Source organism: Equus przewalskii, chromosome 14 (genome assembly GCF_037783145.1).
Source record: "Equus przewalskii isolate Varuska chromosome 14, EquPr2, whole genome shotgun sequence".
Lineage (NCBI taxonomy): Eukaryota > Metazoa > Chordata > Mammalia > Perissodactyla > Equidae > Equus > Equus przewalskii.
The window spans coordinates 68,336,211-68,343,540 of record NC_091844.1 but is presented as its reverse complement, the minus strand read 5'-3'; positions in this window follow the sequence as shown (position 1 = coordinate 68,343,540).

The following is a 7,330-nucleotide window of genomic DNA, read 5'->3' as shown; positions in this document are numbered from 1 at the left end:
CTCCACTCCTACACAGAATCACACAAACAAGGAGAGGCGGGAACTTAGGTAATTCCAGGGGAAGAGGGAAGAAGTTGTACCCCCAACATAGGATACCCAGAAAAAAGACAATCCCCATTTATCATGACAGGATCCTTCTTACTAGAATGAACGCTACATCCACACATTAGACTATGAAGTGAGAGTTGCATCCCCTGCCCAGTGTTTGTAAGGGGAACGTAAGGGACTCTGGGGGTGCTGAACACCCTTTGGTGGTGGGACCCAATAAGCACTAGGAACCCCAGTCTGTACATTTTAGACTTCAGCTGTTACCTGTTTTGACAAATCAAAGGCACCCTTGCTCATCCCAGACCCATGCCATCTCTTCAGCGCCTATGACGTATGACTCTGATGGTAGAGGACTGGCGCCCCCTTGTGTGCGAGAAATACCCCGGTAATAGACACCTAGGCACTCGCTGAGGACAAAGCCTCTGTGAAGCTCACTTGAACCTTTAGGCAGGAGGGTGACTAAGGAGCCAAATAGATTTTGGTTTTTTGAGGATAGAGTGACCAACATTTTAAAGGCCTCCATAGGGCCCTCCATATATCTGTGAGCCTCCTTTTTCCTGTTCTACGTCTACATTTACGTTGCTAACTTGGATCTTTAACCAACATCCCTTTCCTCAGCCATCACTCTCTCAGTGCCTTCTTAGTGGCATCCCTTTGGTTTTCATCCTCCACAAACACCTGTTCCTAACTCTACAACTCAAGATGGGTGAAGTTAGGAAAGGATCCTGCAAAAGCTCTATGTTTCTCCTTACCCACAACTCTCTTCCATATGCTTTCACTGGGTAAATTCCTCTCTCATCTTGGCATCATGGGCAGGATCAAGTCAGAGAAGACACTCAGCTTTCCAGGGTCCAGGAAAGCACAGCATCCTTTGATCCTGTTGATGATGCCAACATGTGCAGTAGCACCACTCCCACATGTGGAATGGATATGGGTCTGATTTCCCCAAGGCTGGATGCAGAAGGACTCTAGAAGCCCAGAGTTTTTCTTTTTCCTTGCCAAGTAGTTGGATGGTACAAAGACATCAAGTGAATTCAATTCTTATACACTTTCATATGAGATTCAGGTGTTATGAACAAGGTGGAGTAGTGCTCACCTTGGGGGACTTTAGAGGCTGGATACGCTCTCTGGCTTGTGGAGGAGACAAAGGTGACTGAGATCTGATCCCTACCCCCTAGGAACTCACAAGCACATATGTCCAATTCCAATACAAGACAGAGAGAGCTGAAGTGGATTGGAACAGCAGGCTAGCTACAGAGAGCTGCCAGAGTTGTTTTGGGAGATTACAGGGTAGGCCAAGAATCAAGGAAAATTTTGGAAGAAAGGAGGTTGGGGTCAGGTGAGAGAATATCCAAAGAAAATCTGGGAATCTTTGGAGGCTTGCACTGGTGTGTGGATCCAATAACAGAGAGTCAGGTCATTGTCAGTGGAACCTGAGCTCTAAGCAGAGCTAAAGAGATTCAAAGATTTTTTAGAACTATCCAGAGACAAATGGTAGGGTAACAACTTTTGCCGTTATTTGGAGAAAGCAAACATCTGAAGGCAAGAACAACTAGAGAGTAGTCTGTTGTCAACACAGGGCAGTAATTATGCTGAGATGACTAAAGGGTCTATCCTAGGAGACTGGTTGGATTGTGGAAGATGAAGGAAACAATTTCTTGCTACACCTATTTGCTGGATCAAAAATAAGAGGTGAAGGGGCAGAAGATATTTGGATACGACATATACTTCAAACTTAATATATAAAAAAGTGGAACCCATGATTTCTCCTCCAGATCAGCTATTCTTTTCATAACTTAGGTGGTCTTGAATATTAGACAGGATGATTCTAGGTCACATGGGAGAGTAAGGTTGAAGGAGGATGTTGGGACCAGATAGAAGACAAAGGGGCACCAACGTGGTTTCAGGGATGGGCCCTACAAGCACAACAAAATGTTTAAGATCCAATCCAAACTCAGGTATGGTTTGGATATATGTGTCAAATCCTAGGGCTGAGAGGACAGGCACTGCATTTAAGCAGTGTAAAGTGCTTCCATCCTGGAAGAGAGAAGAATTGGGCTTACCTGTAAACTGATGGCTGGGGTGGTATGGCATGGGAGAAAGAGATAGGAAGAGGAGCCTGGAGCATCTTGTAGTGCCAGAAAGTGAAGAAATGCTCATAAAAACAAAAGGATAGGGTCGTGTTAAAAGGACACAGGAGCCAACCTGAAAAAGCTCCCAATGACCAAATTTGGAAAAATTTGAGCAACAAAATAAATTATATAGTGTTGGACTATAACACAAAGTACAAAATAAGTATACATGAGTTCATACTGATATAACAAAATAATTGAATAAATAAATAAGAAGAGGAGACAAATCTTCCCCACACAAGAATTTTGAAAAATATATGTACGTAGACAAACCCCCTCCAAGAGATGGAGATTAATAACCCCTCACTCCCTAGAACCCCAGTGGGGCTAGACTTAGGGGCCTGTTTCCAAAGAACAGAGTATGGAAAAAGCAAAATAGTAGCTTCATAGTGGAGAAACCTGGCAAACATTCCCTTAATCAGGTAGTGGAGAATACCATCACCAGTTGATATCATGTACCACCTGATATGATATAATGAGACGGGCATGTCACTTCTGTGATATTCTTCCCAAAACACGTCCTTAGTCTAAGCATAAGGAAAACATCAGCAAAACCCAAATTTAAGAAGATTTTACAAAAGATCTTCCCAGTATTTCTCAAAACTGTCAAGGTCATAGAAAGCAAGGAAAGACTGAGAAACTGTCACAGACCAGAGGAGACTAAGGAGGCATGGCAACTAAATACAACATGGTACCTGGGTTGGATCCTGTACAGAAAAAGGACATCAGTGGAAAAACTGATGGAATCTGAATGAAGTTTGGAGTTTAGTTAAAAGTAAATGTACCAGTGTTAATCATATAGATTTGACAGATGTACCAAAGTTGTGTAAGATATTAACATTAGGCCAAACTGGGTGATGGGTGTATGGCAACTCGCTGTATTATCTTTGCAACTTTTCTGTAAATCGAAAATTATTCAAAAATAAAGTTTATTAAAAAATAAAATTAATATTCCATATATGTGGGAAGGGGTAAATAGAGTTAAAATATTCCAAGGACCTTGATTTATCCATAAAGAGGATAAAGGTTTTGATTACTTTAAGAATTTGATATATTAAGTATGCGTATTGCATTTTAAAAGGTATCCACTAAAAATGGGGCTGGCAAACATTTTCTGTAAAGGGATAAATAGTAAATATTTTAGTCTTTGCAAACCCTGTGGTCTCCATTGTAACAACTCAACTCTATGATTGTAGTGTGAAAGCACACATAGACAATACGTGACGTGAGTATGGCTGTGTTCCAATAAATCTTTTTTTTTTAATTTTTAAAATTTTTCCTTCTTCTCCCTAAAGCCCCCCCATACCTAGTTGTATATTTTTTTAGTTGTGGGTCCTTCTAGTTGTGGCTTGTGAGTGGTGCTCAGCATGGCTTGATGAGTGGTGCTAGATCCATGCCTAGGATCCAAATCTGCGAAACCCTGGGTGGCTAAAGCAGAACGCAGGCACTTAACCACTTGGCCATGGGGCTGGCCCCCCCAATAAGTCTTTATTTACAAAAACAGGCTTCAGGCTAGATTTGGCCCACAGGTCATAGTTTGCCAACCCCTGCACTAAAAGAAAAAGAGAGAGTACAACTTCCAATTAGTAAAGTGGAAAATGGAGCAATTCATTAAAAAAGACTTTAGTTATCTAAATAAAAGGAAAGAAAGGACAGAAAAAGAAATATGAAACAAAACAAAATAGAAACTACAAAATAAACGAGTAGATTTTGATCCAAATAATTTAGTAATTACATTAAATGTAAATGGAATACATAATACAGTTAAAATCTGTTTTAGATGTGTCTCTTGTAAATAGTATATATTTAGGTTTTGTTTTCTATCCAATATTAAAGGCATAAAAAAGGTCAAAAGTAAAAGAATGGGAAAAGATAGACCATCCTAATACTGACCAAAAAAAATTGCTATAGCAATATTAATATCAGATAAAATAACTTAAGGCAAAAAGTATTACTGGAGATAGAGGGTCTTCATAATGATCAACGATTTAATTCTGAGGGCTGGCCCTGTGGCCAAGTGGTTAAGTTCGCGCGCTCTGCTTCAGCGGCCCAGGGTTTCGCTGTTTCGGATCCTGGGCGCAGACATGACACCACTCGTCAGGCCACATTAAGATGGTGTCCCACATGCCACAACTAGAAGTACCCACAACTAAAATATACAACTATATACTGAGGGAATTTGGGGAGAAAAATCAGAAGAAAAAAAAAAAGATTGGCAACAGTTGTTAGCTCAGGTGCCAATCTTTAAAAAAAAAAATTTAATTTACCCAGAATAAATTATGATTTTAAATAATTAAAATTATATGAAGCAAAAATCCATAGTACTCAAAGGAGAACTAAACAAATCCACAATCATAGAGGGAAATTTTACACACTTGTCTTAGTAATTGATGGAAAAAAGCAGACAAAAGCTTAGGAGTAATATAGATTTGAACATCAAGATTAGAAGACTTGACCAAGTGGACACAGACAGACACTATGTTTAACACCTGCAGGATACATCTTATTTTTAAGAATGCATAGACTTTTTAAAATTGACCATAAATTGGGAATAAAGTCTTAAAACATTTCAAAGGATTTAAATTAAAGTATATATTTGGAGCACAATCCAACTTTGTTAGATAACTAGAAAATCCTCATATGTCTAGAAATTTAAAAATGAACTACTAAATAACCTATGGATCAAAGAAGAAATCATTATGGGAAATAATGGGAAATTAGAAAATAGTTGGAAAAGAACGATAACAAAAATTCTCTGTATCATTACTTGTGGAACGAAGCTATATTAGTAATTAGGAGGAAATTTATATCCTCAAATGCATGCATAGTATTAGGGAGAAAGGGCTAAAAGTGAACGATCTAGACATTCATCTCAAGAAGTAAGTTAGGAAAAAAACCAGCAAAATAAATCCAAAGAAAGTAGAAGTAGGTATGTCAATTATACTTTATAAAGCTGGGGAGGAAAAAAGGAAGTAGAAGTAAGGAAATAAAGACAAAGGGAGAAATTATTGAAATAGAAAACAAACATACAGGGGCCGGCCCAGTGTCATAGTGGTCAAATTCGTGAGCTCCACTTGGGGGCCGGGGTTTGCAGGTTCGGCTCCTAAGTACAAGCCCAGCACCGCTCGTCAGGCCACGCTGAGGTGGCGTGCCACACAGAAGAACTAGAAGGACATACAACTAGGATATACAACTATGTACCGGGGCTTTAGGAAGAAAAAAAAAGAGAAAGATTGGCCACAGATCTTAGCTCAGGGCCAATCTTCCTCACCAAAAAGCACACCTAAAAAAAAAGAAGAAAACAAACATACAGAAAGTCGGCTCTTTGAAAGAATTAATTAAAATTGACAAATCGCTAACAAGATAGATCAAAGAAAAGGAAAAAAAAAGAGAGAGAGAGAGAAGACACAAATAACCAGTGTCATAAAAACCAAGGAGACACTACTACAATTGAATAAATTTATGTCAATATATTGGAAAATGTAGATTAAATGGAAAAATTACTGGAAAATATAATTCTCCAAAGCTGACTCAAAAAATACAAATTCTCAATAGTATTATAACTTTCAAATAAGTTGAATTTGTAGTCAAAAATCTTCACTCAAAGAAAACTCTAGATTTGTATGGCTTTGCCGAAAAGTTGTACCAAATGTTGAAGGATCAAGTAGTTCCAATCTTATACAAACTCTTTCAGAGCATTAAAAAAGAGAAAACATTTCCCAACTCACGAGTCTGGCATAAGCTTGATACCAAAAACCCGACAAGGACAGAACGAGGGGAAAATCACATGCTGGTCTCACTCATGAAAATAGATAAAAATCCTAAACAAAATATTAGCAACTGGAATGCAGCAATATATTTAAAGACCAAGTGCCAAAGTAACTTCTGAAAATGTGTTCACAAGTTAATAATTATTAGTAATCAGAGAAATTTAAGTTAAAACCACAATGAAATACCATTACCACATACACTAGATTGGCTAAAATTAAACAGCCTGACAACACCACATGTTGACGTGAAAAGGGAGCAAGAAAAACTGCCATTCACCACTGAAAGTATTAATTGATGTAACACTTAAGAAGAACAGTTTGGCACTGCCTACTAAAGTTACACATACTCTGTAACCTAGCAGTTCCCTCCTAGGTAGATACTGTAGAGCAGGGATGCTCAAAGTGTGGCCCCTGGACCAAGAGCATCAGCGTCACCTGGAAACTTATTAGAAATGCTGAATTCCTAGGCTTTACCCCAAACTCACTCAGTGAGCAACTCTAAGTATAGGGCTTAGTGATTTGTGTTTTAAGAAGCCCTCCAAATGATTCTGATGCATGTTAAATCTTGAAAACCACTGCCACTGAGAAATAGGAATATATGTCCACCAAGATACATGGACAAGCATGTTTTTAGCAGCATTGTTTATAAGAGTCAAACATGGAAAACAAGCCAAATGTCCATGAATATCATAATAGATAAGTAAGTTATGGATGGCTATATAATGTAATGAAATAAAAATAAATGAATCTCAGCTATACAAAATAGCATGGATGATTCTCAAATATAATGGTGAGTAAATGTTTAAGACACAAAGAATACATTTTTATATATATATAGAAAAAGGATCTTGTCAAACTGTACATACATGTTTCAAGAACCAAAACTGTACCTCCAGCCCTAATCTTTTGTTAGAACTCCGTGCTGGCATATAATTAGCACCTGCCACATAATGTGTGCTCAGTATGACAGGTTTCATGCTTTATAATTTTTGCAGTGACTGGAGAGTATTTCAGAATATACCATATTCATTTAACCACTTCCTTGTTGATGGACTTTTCAAGAATATTACTTTGGCTGCCCCAATAGACTGAAAATTCTATGAGGTGAGAGACCATGTCTGTCTTCTCCTAAGACAGTGTCTGCTCTTCAATAGTTACTTAATTGATTTTCCAGATTAACTTCCCAATAAGAAAAAAAAACCCTGGCCAGTTTTATTTATCTTTGTTATACAGAAATTTATTCCTTGTAAATTTTGTCTACAGTGAATTAACCCTAGGGAATCCAGTCAACTCTGGGTGTAACAACAAAATAAATATTCTAGACTTGGAAAATGAGACCATAGATTCTGGAGTAGAGTGATCCTCTAAGGTCATTTAATT